This window comes from Fundulus heteroclitus, unplaced genomic scaffold (assembly GCF_011125445.2).
Source record: "Fundulus heteroclitus isolate FHET01 unplaced genomic scaffold, MU-UCD_Fhet_4.1 scaffold_43, whole genome shotgun sequence".
In the NCBI taxonomy this organism is placed as follows: Eukaryota; Metazoa; Chordata; class Actinopteri; order Cyprinodontiformes; family Fundulidae; genus Fundulus; species Fundulus heteroclitus.
Window position 1 is genome coordinate 289719 of NW_023396846.1, and position 19224 is coordinate 308942.

The following is a 19224-nucleotide window of genomic DNA, read 5'->3' on the forward strand; positions in this document are numbered from 1 at the left end:
AAAAACTCCTGAACACTCAGATGGACGAAGCAGAACACCTTGTCCTGGTACAGCCCTCTCTCCTCTCTAAAGATATGTGTGAACACTCCTGAGTACACTGAGGCTGCTCTGATATCGATGCTACACTCTGTCAGGTCTGATTCATAGAAAATCAGGTTTCCTTTCTGCAGCTGATCAAAAGCCAGTTTTCCCAGAGACTCAATCATCTTCCTGCTCTCTGGACTCCAGAGTGGATCTGTTTCAGCTCCTCCATCATACTTGAACTTCTTCACCTTGGTCTGGACCACCAGGAAGTGGATGTACATCTCAGTCAGGGTGCTGGGCAGCTCTCCTCCCTCTCTGGTCTCCAACACGTCCTCCAGAACCGTAGCGGTGATCCAGCAGAAGACTGGGATGTGGCACATGATGTGGAGGCTTCTTGATGTCTTCATGTGGGAGATGATCCTCCTGGCCTGCTCCTCATCTCTGAATCTCTTCCTGAAGTACTCCTCCTTCTGTGGGTCAGTGAACCCTCTGACCTCTGTCACCATGCCAACACACTCAGGAGGGATCTGATTGGCTGCTGCAGGTCGTGTGGTTATCCAGAGGCGAGCAGAGGGAAGCAGTTTCCCCCTGATGAGGTTTGTCAGCAGAACATCCACTGAGGTGGACTCTGTAGCATCAGTCAGGATCTCCTGGTTCTGGAAGTCCAGAGGAAGTTGGCTCTCATCCAGACCATCAAAGATGAACAGAACCTGGAAGTGTTCAAAGCTGCAGATTCCTTTGGTTTCAGTAAAGAAGTGATGAACAAGGTCCACCAAGCTGAACTTTTTCTCTTTCAGCACATTCAGCTCTCTGAAGGTGAATGGAAATATGAAGTGGATGTTCTGGTGGGCTTTGTCTTCAGCCCAGTCCAGAGTGAACTTCTGGGTTAAGACTGTTTTCCCAATGCCAGCCACTCCCTTTGTCATCACTGTTCTGATTGGTTGGTCTCTTCCAGGTGGGACTTGAAAGATGTCTTCTTGTCTGATGGTTGTTTCTGGTCTGTGTGGTTTCCTGGATGCTGTTTCAATCTGTCTGACCTCATGTTCATCATTGACCTCTCCAGTCCCTCCCTCTGTGATGTAGAGCTCTGTGTAGATCTGGTTCAGAAGGGTTGGACTTCCTGCTTTAGCGATCCCCTCAAACACACACTGAAACTTCTTCTTCAGACCAGATTTAAGTTGATGTTGACAAACTGGAGCAAAATGTTCTAAATTAACACAAAAAGTGAAATCAGGAAGGAAACCAAATGATCTTGTGAAGATGATGTGAATAAATGTGATTCTATCTCTTCAGACATCAGTAAATGTGTGATTTATTCATCAGGTTAAATCTTTGTAGAAATCCTCTTACTGCTCTGCAGACGCTCAGCCAGCTCCTCCTGCTTCATCCTCCTCAGGAAGTTCAGAGTGATCTTCATCAGTGCCTCTCTGCTGCTCCTCCTCTGCTCTTCATCCTCACCTTCCAACACCTCCTGATCATCTCTCTGACTCTCTGAGCAGTCTGGGTCATCTGGACTCAGAACCTTCTGGATCTTCTTCAGCTCCTTCTTCACAAAAGTGACAATGTTGTCCTCCAGCAGCTGGAACAGAATAATATATGAAGGACACATCAGACTGAGATCATGGATCCAAACATCAGAACCATGTTGGACAGACTGACGGTCCACTGGTCCACAAAGTCCAGCATGGAGACGACTGAACAGAACCGATGGAAAAGTAGTTGTTGTACATGTACAGACCATAAATATGGAGTCCAGCTGGGTTTGATGCTGCCGGGCAGACGGACCTCTGGGAACCTCCAAGTTCTGCAGGTCCTCTCTGTGGAGGAACCAGAACAATTAGGAAGGAAGGAAATATTCATCCAACAGTTTTCACAGATGAAATCACCAAGAGCTTCACAGTAAAAGTCCATAAAACAGAAAAACCGAGCATCAAATTAGCACGATACAAAGAAGTTAAAAAGAGGAAGATGAACTAAAAGGATGAAGACCAGAACCACCAGAACCACCCAGTAGACATTTTAAAAAGTGGGTCTTGAACTGGGACTTCAAACTGTCCACACTGTCAGCAGATCTGATGCTGGTGGGGACAGTGACCCAGAGCTTGGAGACAGTGGAGGTGAAGGTTCTGTCCACACAGGTCTTCAGGACAGTGTGTGGGACATCCAGCAGGTTCTGATGACTAGATCTGAGGTGGTGTGGACCTGATGGAGGTCTGAGATATGTGGCTGTGTGTCCATGTAAGGTTCTGTCCTGGATGTGATGGTGAGTATTTTAAAATGGATCCTGTAGGTCCCTGGAAGCCAGTGAGCTCACATTATATCTGTCCACACAGAGACAATCAGAAGGTAAAGGTCCATGAAGGACATCTGGATGTGAGCAGAGAACCAGAGGATCCAGGTAGTTGGAGATGTTCCTGCTGATCCACTAAGAACTAGCAGAACCTCTGATGGTCCACTTCAGCTCAGCTTGGTTCCACCAACCACATGATGAAGCTTTCCTTCCCTGCTGAACTGCTCTCACAACGCACACAGGAACCAAGTCTTGATGGGTCAGACTGGCTCTACCAGCTATTTCCCAGCGGGTCGTGGAAATGTGATCCACTGTTAGTCTGACATGGAGCCAGGAAGCAGCAGAACCTCCTGATCAGCATCAACACTCCAGACATGAAGACATGAAGGTGTTTTCATCAGAACAGGGCAGCTGATTTCTGGAGATAACGGATCAAACCTCTGTCTGCAAATAGAACTGGAACATCTGAGAGCTCACTGGGAGGAACTGGGTTTCTGTTCTTGGCTCTTAAAGAAATGTGACGGGTCATTTTCAGAACATCAGACCCCGACTGAGGAGACCGGTCCATACTAGGGCTGGTGATTGGCTAAAATATCACAACATGATTCCTTGGAGTGAAATCAGGATTTTATTAGTTTCCCAAAGTAACAATAAAGCTATTGAAGAAAAATCTAGAGAAGCATTTAGACCAGAGCATTTCTGGACCCATTTCAATGAGTTGCTGCAGTTCTGCTAACTTGTCTGAAGCTCAAATGAAATGTAATAAATCCATTGAGATATTTAAGAGCTGAAGAACAGCTGCAGCTCTAAACTCCTGTGAGGGAACAACACCAAGTCTCTGGTTCTGATCCCAGTGATTGTTCCAGCTCCAGCTGAGAAGAACTGAAACTCTTCAGTCACTAAAACTGAGGAAGACTTTCAGATACGATGACAAAACGGTTCAGGAACAAAGAAAGAAAGTCCAGTTGGTTCCATGTTGGATTTGATTCAATCACTATGAATATGGGAGAGGGACTAAAGAGTCCAGTTAGCTCATTAACATGGAACAGAACCAATCAGAGTGAGCTCCAGTCCAAACTAAATCTTTGACTTTAAGCAGAGAAAAGTGTTTAATGATGGCAACTAATCAATGAGGCCCAAAAGCAAACAGATCAGAGCTGTTAAACATGATGTAGCAGCATCCAGGACGCCTCCAACAACATCCATTCTTTCCACTTTCACTGCTGTGGTTCTGGAGAACATCCAACACACACCGCTTCACATATGAACATAGAAATGTGGGAAAAAGAGCTGAGCTCACGTTAAACACATGTTGGAATAAAAACATTTCAGACTGACTCAGTTTCCACAGTTACAGCAGTTAGATACAGCTCACCTCTCTGAGGATGCAGGTCCAGGAGATTTGAAGTTGATAGGAAGACCCTTTGACCAGTCGCTCTTAAAGGACACACAGCTGTGTTCTGGTTCTGGTTGATGTGTTTGTGTCGGTGTCTTAGGAATCCTGTCAGAAAAAAACGTATTATAACATATTTTGTAGCAATTTACTTTAAATACTTCTTCATATATCACTGATTATAAAACAAAGAGCTATGAGACACAGCACAACCAGACAGATCATAAACTTGATGTTCTAAATGGTTCCCATCAGAACCGATTCAGTCCATCATGTTCCTGATCATTGATCCTCCTGAATAAAGTCCAGCCTTGTATACAGAGCAGAAAGAGCTGTTTCTGAGACAAACATGTTGGTTAGAAATGACTGAGAGGACAGTTTGGTGATATTAGTGTTGAGCTCTGACATGGAGAAGAATCCTGAGTCCTTTTCACTCGGACCATCAAGGAGGTTCTGATGGAGCTTCATTAAGTCTTGGTGTTGTGTTTGTAACGTACTGAGGTGGAACCAAAGCTGATCCACTGCTGAGTCCAGAATAGAGGTTGTTCTAGACGTCTGATCAATAATGAAGTGAAGCAGCTGGATGCCCACTAGTCAGAACTGACAGTTTTCTCCATTTTCTCCACAAGAAAAGAATAATGGTCAATCAAGTGTCACTATGAAATTGTATTGGTCAATGTAAACACTCCTAGAGGGGTTGAGTTCTACTGAACAACTTAAAATATTTCATGGCTGTGAAAGAGAAATGTTTATATTAAAGTTGATTTATTACTCATGTAGGGAAGCTATTGATTAAAGTTTTTTCTTTTTTTTCCGGTTGATATATCATGATTGTTAAAGTGATCTTGTGTGTTATTTGGTTGTCTAATTGTACATTTTGTGCAAATTTTTTTTCTTTGCTTCAGCGCAGTTGTGGCCCAATTGCATGTTCTTATGTGTTTAATAGTTCTGTGCTTTTAAAATGATAGAGTTTGAGATTTGGGCTTGTTTTATTATTTTCAGTTCCGCAGGTTTTATGCTGGTTTGGGCTGGTAACTAACAGTGAGATAACATGTGGAGCTGTGTCTGGACTCAAAAGTCCAGCATAAGCTACGCGCTGATAAGCATGACTGCTGGTGTCAGGCTGAACACTGACTGAAATAAAAATTCATACTAGAAGAGGTTCTGTAATTACAGCAGCTATGAGAACAAGGAGCAGAACAAAGCAGAGTTCCCTCCTGCCTGCAAGTAACCCAAGTTTCTTCAGTTAAGCAGTTTTCCTGCTTGGTTCTGCTCCTGGTGCTGCTAGCTGTCGTGGCTAACCCTCCTAGCTGTTTACTCCAGTTTAGACTTCAGTGCTTGCATTTCAAATTAATAACGCTCCTTTCAGCTCGCTCTGCTTTGCTTCGTTGTAATTTCTTATAATTGTTTGGTAATCAGAGTGAATATCCATCCGACACTGATGGTGACCAGAGCTGAGCCATGGAGACTCTGAAGGCCATGAATGTCTGACCCAGCGAATCCGCCCCTCTCACGCTGTGATTGGCTCGCATGTTGTCTTTAGTCGTTGATTTAATTGGTTGAATTGTATGATTGACACATCGAAGATAGTACTAATAGATCGATGGCCACTCCGAGGTTAAAAAAAGAAAAAGAAAAAAAAAGACAGCTTCCAGGGCGGGGATGGCTGGCTTAGTGGGCAGGCACGGCCCCCCAATGCCCGCCCATGCCGCTGGGCCTCCCCAGCTACTGCTGGGAGTCTGGAGGACAATCTGTGCATTTTCTAAGGCTGATGAATGTCTGAGAATCAAAACCAGCATTATATCCTAAATGTGTAAAGTTTGATTTTAATTTGTAAAATAGCTGGAGATATAACTATTAGCTGGATTGTGCTTTAATGTTAACTTCAAACCAGCAAACAGCAAAAACTGTAACATGTGGAATTGCTGTCAGCTCCACAGCTGCTACTACAGATAAATCTGTCATTGACACATTTAATGGGACATTTCAAATTAAGGATACATTTTAATCACTTGTGTGAAAATAACATTAGTACTGTAGTGTATATTTACTTCTAAGTGTATTTAGTACATTAAATAACATAACAATATACAATATATTATGGAGCTTCTTCAATGGAATAAATGGTTTATTTTTCCAAACTCAACAAAAATATAGTTTAAATACTAGTTACTTCATTGTAGAGAAAAATATAATGAATACTGTATGTTTTGTATCATAACGAAAAAGCTTTAGGTTTAGGGATTTTATTGGTGAACAGGAATAGAACCGGGTTCTACAGAACCAAAGAGAACCAATCAGAGTGAGCTCCAGTCCAAACTAAATCTTTGACTTTAAGCAGAGAAAAGTGTTTAATGATGGCGACTAATCAATGAGGCCCAAAAGCAAACAGATCAGAGCTGTTAAACATGATGTAGCAGCATCCAGGACGCCTCCAACAACATCCATTCTTTCCACTTTCACTGCTGTGGTTCTGGAGAACATCCAACACACACCGCTTCACATATGAACATAGAAATGTGGGAAAAAGAGCTGAGCTCACGTTAAACACATGTTGGAATAAAAACATTTCAGACTGACTCAGTTTCCACTGTTATGGTAGTTAGATACAGCTCACCTCTCTGAGGATGCAGGTCCAGAAGATTTGAAGTTGATAGGAAGACCCTTTGAACTGTCACTCTTAAAGGACACACAGCTGTGTTCTGGTTCTGGTTGTTGTTTATGTGTCAGTCTCTTTACATTGCTGTGAAAAGAAAACAAATTTTAAGGCATTGAAGAATTTTGTTTTAACATTTTTTAAATATGACTGATTCTAAAACAAAGAACTGTGAGACTCAACAGAACCAGACAGATCATAAACTATCAGTTTATCTAATAGTTTATGATCCCACTTGTTCTGCCCACTAGTCAGAACTGACAGTTTTCTCCATTTTAACCAGAATCACTGATTAAAATCATGATCTGATGAGTTGTCAGCTTCATTTATTCACACAATAGAAATTAATCCTAATTTGAATGAAAAGCTGGTTCTGTTGGTTTGGGTCGTATTTAGACAGAAATTAAATGTAAAGATTCTTCCATAAATGTCTGATCAGCCGTCCTTCTTTCTAGGATGAATAATGTTGAACACATGTTGGTCATCAAGATCCAGGAAATGTTCTGGAAGTTGGTGAGTTTTTCCAGATGTGTCCTGCTAGAACCCAGAGCTCTAAGCAACAGGCTGGTGTCACTCAGCTGGTTGTGCAACACTGACTTGCTGTTTGTCAGAACCCACTGGTACCATGCTGAGCTGCTCTGTTCAGTCTGGATGAAGCAGCAAAGAGGAACAGCAGCAGCTTCAGGACCACTTGGTCTCTTCTGGCCTGATATAGTGAGAACGCTGTGTGAAAAGGACTCTGGACACTTAGAGATGCTGATCTCACCTCTGAGCGTGGCTCTGGCTCTCAGCTTCCCCACACAGAGTGGTTTTAGAGGGAGGGACTCCCTCCTCTCTGTCCTCACACTGATCCATGCTGCTGAATTCACATCCACATCAGCTCACACACACTTTCTACCTTCACCTGCAGAGGAAACACAAATCATTCATCTGCACATCAACTCTGATCATCCTTTACATCATTAGTGCTGGAAAAAGATCAGCTGCTCCTCCTCTGATTGGCTCTTCTTCTCTGCTTCATATCAGTGTCAGTTGAATGCAGTCAGACAGCAGTGAGAGGCAGAGGAAGCTGCCATCAGCTGCTGTACTTCTACTATCAGTCCACTAGATGGAGCCATGGAGCAACATTTCATCCACTGACACTGATTCACTCTGACTGAACATCAGCAACTATATTATTTCACAATCATCAAACTCTACAAGTGGATTATCTGCTGCATCAAAGCTGAACTATTAAATAATCTGTCTGAATTAAACACAGTTTAACATTGATGTCGTTTTATTTTGAAAGGACTCACAGGTAGCAGCAGGAAGCTGTTGTTTCTGACTTTAAGGGGAGACCAGAGTTTGATTCCTGCTCCAAATCTCTAGAAAAGCTTAGATCTCCATATCTGCTCCACTCAGAAGTAGAAATATTAGATCTCTGATAAACATTTATGTTTTTTCTTGATCAGATTATGTTGACACATCTGACATGTTCATATGTTTTTATTTATTAATTTCTTCAGTAGAATATTTGGTTCCCTTGCTTGGATAAACTCTTGAGGACTCAGACCCACTTTTACTGGTTTTAATGTGACTATTAATAAATCGGACCTTTGACTGTTGGACCTCCTGAGTGATCTAAGGAGCTGTAATCTGTCGAGTCAGCAGCAAACTGATTGGTTGTTAGAACCAGATGGACTCTGACCCGGCACACCCTCCATATAAAATACATTCACACTGTAAACATCAGCTGCTGGTGCTGAAGAAGAAGATTTGCTCACATTTACCAAAATGGAGCCAGAACCAGAGAAGTGGAGCCACAGTGAAGTCCGGGCTTTATTGGACCTGTGAGCAGCAGGAGAAAAACAACATGAGGTTGAAACAATGGAGGCAAAAAGTGAGACACCTGAAGCAGGATCATAAATGTCAAAGGTCACAATAACCAGAGTGGATCAGATAGGAAGAGCAGTAAATGGTTTATTTCACTGAACTCGGTTCTGAGGCGTCAGCAGCTTTTAATCCCAAAGTCCAACAGAGATAAAGTGGAACCAGATGATTGGACCTGGATCCGTCTCTGATGTTCAGACTAGAAACTAGCTGCACATGAGGATGAAAACAGACTAAATAAGGGTTTATCACAGATGGTAGATGGACTTCTGTCAGCCTTTGTTAAAGGTCCAAACATCCAGAACCACAGCAGGTTCTAGTAGCTATGATCCAGTACAGTGAACCAGTGTTGTAGTCAAGTCACTATGCCTCGAGTCCGAGTCCAGGTTCGAGTCTCCAGTGTTTAAGTCCGAGTCAAGTCCAAGTCATTAAAAAAATTGAGTCGAGTCCGAGTCAAGTCCACTACTCATCCGAGTTAAGTCCGAGTCGAGTCACTATTGATCCAAGTCGAGTCCAAGTTCCGCACTAAAGTAAGCATAGCCTTCATGTTTTTAAACTAAAAAAAAAATCCACACTCCACCGCATTGCACTATTAATTTAGATATTAAAATCATACACCAAATAATATTCTAATGACATATTAAAGTTATAGCCTAATGATATAAAAAAAAGTCAAGTCTTTTTCTCAATTTCTGAGTCAGAATGATCTGAATGTATGAGTCCGAGTCCAAGTTCGAGTCATCAGTGCTCAAGTCCAAGTCAAGTCACGAGTCTCTAAATTTAGCTAATGACTCGGACTTGAGTTCGAGTCTCGGACTCGAGTACTGCAACACTGCAGTGAACTAACTGATTATGATGCTCTGCTGCTGTTCACTCATTTCTACATTCAGCCATTCATCATTGGTCAACATTCACTTCTAGATGAACTGCTTCATTTCTTGGGTTCTGGTCCAAACTTTAGTCATTTAATCAGGAAGTTTTATCCAGATAGTTCTAGAGCAGCATCCCGGACTCCTGGAAGGACTTCTGGGTTTAAAATAAGCTGCAACATTCAGCCAGGAGACCCGGTTCCTCCAGAATCATTGATTTTAGCCACAGTTTCTCTCTCTGCTCATTAAAATGATCAGAACTCAGTAACAGCAGATATTTTACAGCTGCCATAAACAACAGAATGGAGAAATATCAGAACCAGAACCTCAGAAGTTCTGCTTCAGTCACTCTGAATTTATCAAACCAACCATCGTTCTTAAAGGGACAGAAACACATTTTAAGACGATCCACAAAGTTTAAGGAGCTGCAGAACCTGTAAAGAGACGGTTCAGGTTTCAAGTGGACCTTTGTAACTTTAGCAGAACAGCAGCAGAACCTTTAGATCACATGTTTTTCTCAGAGTCCAGAGTTTCTGGTTGGAGGTTAAAAGGTGGTTTTAACTCAACATGAAGGACGTTCCTGTCTTTAAGCTCCCAGATATTTAGATTTTAGACGGATCATCTGGAGCCGTGAAGCTCTGATTGGGTCGACAGAGTTCTGCTCATCTAAACATCACATCTGAACATCAGCTGTTCATCATGTTGTTTGATTCCAGTTCATCAATAATCTAATAATCCTGTAGATTAGTCTTCAGACAGCAGCGATTAAACTTTGTGCTCAAATCAGAAGTGAACATGTTCTCCAGACATCAGAGAGCAGAAACAAAGAGGAAAGTTCCTCAAGACAAAGTTCTGTTAGGAAACAAAGCAAACTTACAGTTTGTTCAGACGGTCCAAAGTGCTGAAGAACAAGATGTGAACCACTGAGACACGGGTGAGCTGCTACCTGGAAGGAGGCGGAGCTTCAGCTGTGATGGAGGTGGGACAGGTAGGAGGGCGGGGCAGCAGCAGGAGCAGCAGTGGAGTTCCTGGAAGCTTCAAGGTTCTTCTTCTTCTTCTTTATGTTTTTTTCTGGTGGTTGGCACGCAACGAAACGGTGCATTACCGCCACCAACTGGTTTGGAGTGTGGATCAGAATAACTTATTTATACTACCCAAAATAAATTAAACCAAACTACCAAAACAAAACAAACACCCAAAAAAAATAAAAAAAAATAATTAATTAATTAATTAAATCCTATCAATTAAATTACTTAGTCTAAGATAATGAAACATAATCCCATAACACTCATCTCTTGAATTACTTCTAAGCATTTCTATTAAATCAAATTTTATTCTTTTCCTTTTTAAATTTTTAACCATTTCCCTTCTTTCTTCTTCATATTTCTTACAGTATATCATAATATGCTCAACTGTTTCTTGTTCCCCACAATACTCACATCTTCCAGTGTTATTCAATTCAATTCAATTCAATTCAATTTTATTTATATAGCGCCAAATCATGAAACATGTCATCTCAAGGCACTTTACAAAGTCAAGTTCAATCATATTATACAGATTGGGTCAGATTATACAGATTGGTCAAAAATTTCCTATATAAGGAAACCAGTTGATTGCATCAAAGTCCCGACAAGCAGCATTCACTCCTGGGGAACCGTAGAGCCACAGGAAGAGTCATCTGCATTGTACATGGCTTTGCTGCAATCCCTCATACTGAGCAAGCATGAAGCGACAGTGGGAAGAAAAACCACCCATTAACGGGAAAAAAAACCTCCGGCAGAACCGGGCTCAGTATGAACGGTCATCTGCCTCGACCGACTGGGGTTACAGAAGACAGAACAGAGACACAACAAGAGAAACAAAAAAGCACAGAAGCACACATTGATCTAGTAATCTGTTCTACATTAGATGGTAGTAGCAGGTGAGCAGTCTTCTCTGGATGATGTCACAGTTAACAGAACGCCAGACCAGGTGTACCTACTATGAAGAGAAAAGAGAGAGAACAGAAAGTTAAAGCAGAAATGACAACACATAATGCATAATTGAAGAACAGTAGAACTCAATATAGTGAGAAAATTAGATCCTGATATACTCCAGTAACCTAAGCCTATAGCAGTAAAACTATAAAGGTAGCTGAGAGTAACATGAGTCACTAGTTATAATTTTTGTCAAAAAGAAAAGTTTTAAGCCTAGTCTTAAAAGTAGACAGGGTGTCTGCCTCACGGACCAAAACTGGGAGTTGGTTCCACAGGAGAGGAGCCTGATAGCTAAAGGATCTGCCTCCCATTCTACTTTTAGAGACTCTAGGAACCACCAGCAGACCTGCAGTCTGAGAGCGAAGTGCTCTGTTAGGAACATACGGGGTAATCAGAGCTCTGATATATGATGGAGCTTGATTATTAAGGGCTTTATACGTTAGAAGAAGAATTTTAAATTCTATTCTTGATTTAACAGGAAGCCAATGAAGGGAAGCTAAAATTGGAGAAATATGATCCCTCTTGTTGATTTTCATCAGAACTCTTGCTGCAGCATTTTGGATCAGCTGAAGGCTTTGAACTGCATTTTGTGGACTTCCTGATAGTAAAGAATTACAATAGTCCAGCCTTGAAGTAACAAATGCATGGACCAGTTTTTCAGCATCACTCCTGGACAGAATGTTTCTAATTTTGGCGATATTCCGGAGGTGAAAAAAGGAAACTCTGGAAACCTGTTTAATATGGGATTTAAATGACATGTCTTGGTCAAAAATAACACCAAGATTTTTTACTTTATTACCAGAGGCCAGGTTAATGCCACCCAGATTAAGTGATTGGTTAAGAAGTTTATTTTTTGAGGACTCTGGCCCAAAGATTAAAACTTCGGTCTTGTCAGAATTTAGATGCAGGAAATTTAAAGTCATCCAGCTTTTGATGTCATCAAGACATGACTGCAGTCGAAGTAATTGATTGGATTCATCAGGATTTATGGATAAATATAGCTGAGTATCATCAGCATAACAGTGGAAATTAATCCCATGCTGTCTGATAATTTTGCCTATCGGAAGCATATATATAGTAAATAGAATTGGTCCAAGGACTGAACCCTGTGGTACTCCACAGGTGACCCTAGAGTTTGAGGAAGATTTATTATTAACATGAACAAATTGGAATCTGTCTGACAGATACGATTTAAACCAGCCTAATGCTTTCCCCTTAATCCCTACAGTATGTTCAAGTCTTTGTAGGAGAATATTGTGATCAACTGTATCAAACGCAGCACTGAGATCTAACAGGACAAGTATAGACACAAGTCCATTATCTGAGGCCATGAGAATATCATTAGTGACCTTCACCAGAGCTGTTTCAGTGCTATGATGAGCTCTGAAGCCTGACTGAAACTCCTCAAGTAGGTCATTACTTTGTAAATGTTCACAAAGTTGATTAGCAACTACTTTCTCAAGAATTTTAGATAAGAAAAGAAGATTAGATATAGGTCTGTAATTTACTAACTCATCTTGATCAAGAGAAGGTTTCTTAAGTAAAGGTTTAATAACAGCTACTTTCAAAACCTGTGGTACATATCCATTTACTAAGGATAGATTAATCATGTCTAAAATAGTGCCACTGATCAAAGGGAATATGTCCTTAAACAACTTGGTTGGGATTGGGTCTAACATACAGGTAGAAGGTTTAGATGAAGCTAAAATTTTAGATAGCTCAGAAAGCTCTACTGCTTCTAAACAGTTCAAACACTGCGCAGATTCTAAAGATTCCTCCAATGCTGCCTCACTTACTGAGGACGAGGTAATCATGTTTGGGAGGATGCCAATTATTTTATTTTTAATGGCATCAATTTTATTTATGAAGAATCCCATAAAATCATTACTACTAAGAGCTAAGGGAATGGATGGATCAACAGAGCTGTGGCTCTGGGTAAGTTTGGCAACTGTACTAAAGAGAAATCTAGGATTATTTTTATTCTCTTCAATTAATGATGAAAAATATGCTACTCTAACTCTGCGAAGGGTCTTGTTATACAACAGTAGTCTGTCCCTCCAGATTAAGTAGGATTCCTCTTGGTGTGTAGAGCGCCATTTTCTCTCCAATTTCCTAACATTGTGCTTCAAGGAACGCAGCTCTGAATTAAACCAAGGAGCCAGCTTCCTGTGAATAATCACCTTCTTTTTCAAGGGAGCTACATTGTCTAATGCAGAACGCAATGAGGAAGTCACATTGTTAGCAAAGGTATCGATTTGTGAATGGGAAGAAACAGCAATGCTGCCATCTACAGGGCATTTCTGCAATACTGAGGATATTAAGAAGGGGACAGACTCTTTAAGTTTTGATACAGCATTATCCGATAAAAATCTACTATAATGGAACCCTCTTTTGGGGGTGGAGAATTCAGTTAGATTAAACTCAAATGTTATTAAAAAATGATCAGACAGGACAGGGTTGTGAGAGAATACTGTTAATTCTTCACAATCAATGCCATATGTCAGAACAAGGTCTAAAGTATGGAGCCGAGAGTGCGTCGGTTTATGCACATTTTGAACAAAACCAATTGAATCTAGGATAGTTTTAAAGGCTACACTAAGGTTATCACATTCAGTGTCAACATGGATGTTAAAATCACCTACTATAATAACCTTATCAGTATTTAACACCAAATCAGATAAGAAATCTGACAACTCATCCAAAAACTGAGTGTAAGGGCCTGGTGGACGATACAAAACAACAAACAGAAGAGGTTTTATTGCTTTGCAGTTTGGATGAGGGAAACTGAGGGTTAAATGTTCAAAAGAACTGTAATTATTAGTTGGCCTGGGACTAATTAATAAATCAGACTGAAAGATAGTTGCCACTCCTCCTCCTCTTCCCACAGATCTGGGAATGTGGAAATTTGAATAACTGGAGGGGGTTGACTCATTTATACTAACGTAGTCCTCTTGTAGCCAGGTTTCTGTGAGACAAAACAAATCAATCTGATTATCAGAAATCAATTCATTAACTAACAAAGTCTTTGGAGGGAGAGACCTTATATTTAATAGACCACATTTTATTATTTTATTTTTAGGTTCAAGGTGAACCATATTGATTTTTATTAGGTTTTTATGATTTGTTCCTTTTAGATCAGTTTTTGATCTGTTAAGTTTTGGTCGTGGGAAAGACACCGTCTCAATAGGATAATGGGTGGGTAACAGTACAGAAGCTGCAGAGAGGTGTGTTAAACTACGGCTCTGCTTCCTGGTCTGGACCCTGGGTTGTCAGCATTTAGGAGAACTAATAAATCCGGCCAGATTCCTAGAAAGAAGAGCAGCACCATCCAAAGTGGGATGAATGCCGTCTCTCCGGATCAGACCAGGTTTTCCCCAGAAAGTTCTCCAGTTATCAATGTAGCCCACGTCGTTTTCTGGACACCACCTAGACAACCAGCGGTTGAATGATGACATGCGGCTAAACATGTCATCACTGGTCAAATCAGGCAGGGGACCAGAGAAAATTACAGAGTCCGACATAGTTTTAGCAAACTCACAAACCGAAGCAACACCAACTTTGGTGACCTCTGATCGGCGTGACCGGGTGTCATTACCGCCAGCGTGAATAACAATCTTACTGTATTTACGCTTATCCTTAGCCAGTACTTTTAAGTAGGATTCTATGTCGCCTGTTCTGGCCCCTGGTAGGCATTTAACTATGGTCCCTGGTTTCTTTAGTGCCACATTTCTCATTATGGAGCTGCCAATAATTAAGGTCGGCTCCTCGGCGAGATTGTCGCTCAGAGGGGAAAATTTATTAGAAACGCAGATGGGTTGGTGGTGATCTGGGGTCTGTAATCTAGAGCTATGCTTCCTACGAACTGTCACCCAGCCAGCCTGGTTACCTGGCTGCTCGGGTGCTACTGCTTTAGGTTCGCTACGTGAAGTTACTCTATGCGGCTCCGCGCTAGCAAAAGAGCGGCTATCAGCTGGTTTTTCAACAGCTCGGAGCCGGGTCTCCAATTCTGACACCCTCGCCTCCAAAGCTACAAAAACACTACATTTATTACATGTACCATCATCACTAAAGGAGGCAGAGGAATAACTGAACATCTGACACAGAGAGCAGCAGATAGGAGACTTAGTCAGAGCCGGAGAAGCCATTATGAGGCTAAGGCTTGGCTAGCGCTAGGCTAACGCTAGGCTAAAGCTAGGCTAACGCCCTATTACCACGCCAAAGAACAAACCGTGTGAAACACGAGGAGTTCCCAAACGTGATGAGCAGCCACAGACAATGTTTTAAAAGTGCTTATGTTTGGAAACAGATGTTACAGCAAAGAGGTTTAAAGATAAAAAGCGAGAGAGCCTGGAGCAAAGCTCCGTCGTTCACACAGCAACAACAGGAAGTGACGCAATACGCCTTACCGCAAACAGGAAGTCCGCTTTCCTATTTTGAATAATGTTCCATTTAATCCTGTGTGCCCAAATCTAAGTCTTGATATGATTGTTTCTTCCCTTCTACTCCTCCCTGCACAAGTCATTTCTCCCACTCTCCTCTGAATCATGTACAGCCACCGTCCTTTCCTCTCTTCCTCCCATTGCTTTTGCCACCTTTCCTTCATCTTCTGTTTAATAATGCTCTTTACTTCCATCTCACTAACTTTAATTGAGATATCAATGTTTTCTCTAATTGTAGCCTCCTTTGCAACCTTATCTGCCATTTCATTTCCTTTTATTTCCATATGTGCTGGTACAATATAACTGTAATTCCCATCATTTGAATTCTGAACAATGTTTGCTGGATTTCTATTAAAATATCTGGTCTACTATCTGAATGACTTCTCTGTAAACTGATTAATGATGAAGATGCATCTGAACAAATTATTACTCTTAGTGGTCTTATTTCCTCTACCCATTGTACTGCCAACAGAATTGCTACCATTTCTCCTGTGTATACTGATATGTTATCACTGATCCTCTTTCCTATTGTAATTTTAAACTCTGGAACAATAACTGATACTCCTATCTTATTGCTTCAAGGTTCAAAGTTTCTTTCTTCTCTTCAAGGAGCAGTTTGGTTTGCAGCTGCCAGGAAGACATCAGGACAGAAAACAACAGTCACTAAACACCAGCTTCATCTGCTGGTTCTCCTGCAGAACGCTGAGAGCTGCTGGAAGCGGCTGCTTCTCCATGGTGGCAGTGTGTAGCTGTGTCCTGAATGATCCAGTAGTTTAGCTGCACATCTTCAGCCTGCAGCTGGTTCTGGTGTTTAACAGGAAGTGAGCCGTGCCGGCAGCTCAGAGAAAACCTTCCAGCAGATTCATTCAGATCAGGTCCACATTAAAACAAGGCAGCTCCCAGTCAGAGTGCTGCAGCTTCTGCTTGATGCTTTGTGTGCACGCTGCTTTCTGCACACAGCATCAATGTGGGCTTCAGAGGTTCTGTCCGTCTCGGTCCAGAATTGTTTCTCCAGCTTTATTCGTTCACCAGACGGATTCTTCCTAAAAACCCTGGTCGAAGAATTGTTCAGATAAATTATTAGGAGCCTAAATCAATAAGACTTTTATGTCCATTATGAGTTTATATAAAGTCTGCTAGAAGTCATTTTGATGTCACCTAATGCTTCATGAAGCATCTTGCTGATTGGTTTAACCCAGGGTCCTTGTAGAAATACACTAATAGTCTTAATGACTGTGAGCATTTTCTTGCAGAGGGATGTTTTCCAGCCCTGCTTGCCTCCAGAGGTAGTTCTGGATGGCAGTGCTGGCAGCATTTTAATGGCTTGTATTTGGGTGGAGTGAGGCTCTATTTAAGGTGAGGCAGCCCCTGCAGCCCAATGGCTTACACTAAATGCTCTGGCTCTGACATTAGGGTGTTATTTAATAAAATGTCACCCATCCTGCTGTTGACAGGTAACCTCACCCTTATGTCTCCTTATCACACACACACACTATCCTACAGAACAGCCTGGACACCAGGACAATGTGCTGCTCAACTTAACTTTTAGTCAGAACATCTGTATCATTTCTGATATTTGACTTGAAGCCCCCCTGTTATTCTCAGAGTGATTGTCAGTATTACTCTAAGTGTAGTTTAGGATCACAGAGTTGAGCATGGTAACGCAGCAGTTCAGTGTCCTCTACTCCCATTTGCTCCTCTGTTTCTCCCCTCTGTCAGTGTGGTGCTGAGTGAGAGGCTGGTGGTCTGTGTTTTCCTTATTAATTAGCTCTGTGATCCAGAAATCACTCTCCTCCTGGGTAATATGTCGGGACGGAGGGGCAGATCCCTGACTCTAGGTTTGATTTAGGGACATCACCATGAAGGAGATCAGAGCATCTAAGAGGAAATCTGACTAGGTGGCTCGTTGGCCTCCAGGTTTTAGAGCCTCATCAGTCAACACCTACTCTCTGTGTCTCTCCGCCATCTTCCCCCATTACCTTCCTTCTGCTTTTTCCACCCCAGTCTTAGTTTTTAGCTGTGCTAAGTACCATGCTGTATGCTTTGTTTTATCACATATTACTTCAGAAACCACAGACAAACTAAATACATCCAAAAACAACAAACAGCTGTTGACTCCATATATTCTTAATCGGTCTTCTCTTTTCCTCACACTTCCTCAACTATGTTATGTATCTTTTTGGTTAATAAATTCATGTTGGGAGTGTTGCTAGCTGAAATTCAAAACAGAGCTTTAGCAGAGAAGTAGAGAGGCCTGACAGCGCATCTCTGAATACATTCCAAGTATTCTTCCTCCATGTTGAACCATATTTGTGTGCTGAAGTCTGCAGTTCAAGGCCATACAAGGAAAGTCAAAAACTGCTCAACCAAAAGGATTACAGTCGCAGGTAAAATGCAGAAAATGCAGAAATATTTACCAGCAGCATCATTGGGATGTAAAATTGTAATGAAAAATAAAGATTTCTCCTTCTTCTAAACTGGACCAGTGTCTGCCGCAAAGATCCCTGAAAGATCCAGCTAAAAATGTCTTCCAGGTCCAAGGAACCATTTTCTACTAATCTTCCTCTGGAAATAAAAGAGATCAATTTCAAAATGATGTCTGAAGTAACAACTTGTAACAAAAGAAGTTTAACAAAAGAAGTTTAACATACATTTTTTTGTGAGACAGCAGAACAACTTTGTTTCATTGCAATGTTGTAAATGTTTTTGGAAAAAAAATGGATCTTGTATAAGACATTTATTCCACTTTTATATTTTTATTTGATAAAAATTGGTTTTCTAATATTAAAGCATGGTAATAATACTACTACTATTACTACTACTACGACTACTACTACTACTACTACTAATAACAATAATAACAATAATAATAATAATAATAATAATAATAATAATAATAATAATAATTATTATTATTATTATTATTATTATTATTATTATTATTATTATTATTATTATTATGATTTATCTATTTTTATTATTATTTTGGCTAAATTCTTTTTTCAAAGATGTTGTTTCTTAAAAATCAACCACACCATTAACTTGTTTAAGTTAAATAATTATATTTTTGGAATTGCTAAGTTACTGTGACAACATAAAAGTCCAATCATTTGAACCACTTATCAACAATTTCATTTAAACTTTTTCTGTCCTCTTGTAAAAATGGCTTTTTTTCCACACTATTTCATTTGTTTTATATTTTAATAGATGTCTTTGGTTTATGGTTGTGAATGTTTCTTCAAACCACTCCCTAAAAATGTCCAGATCAGAACCTGGAATTCTGTAGATGCAGCTAAACATAACATTTTTCTTCTTTTCCACACAAACTTTAATTGTTCTATATTCAGCTATGCCCTCTATTACTTTTGTCATTGTATCTCTTATCAGGAGCAGTGTGCGGTGCGTGTGTGCTTTCCTCTTGCAGGGTGTGACAGGTGCTGCAGGCTACAGGTGCAGCTTGTTAAGAGCCAATCAAGAGCTGGATAAAGGGGGAGCGTTTCCTGACACCAAGAAAGCTGAAGGACTTTTTAATGTCGTCCACCAACTCAGCAGATGGTTTCTTCTTTGGTCCATGCTAGCTGCTTACCTCTATTAAGTTTTTTTTGTTTTGTCGGTATGTAGTGATGAGAAAATCAAAAATTCAACCAACCAGAAAACTGGAACATCTCTATGCACGGGGCTCCTTCTGCATGCATTACTGCATCA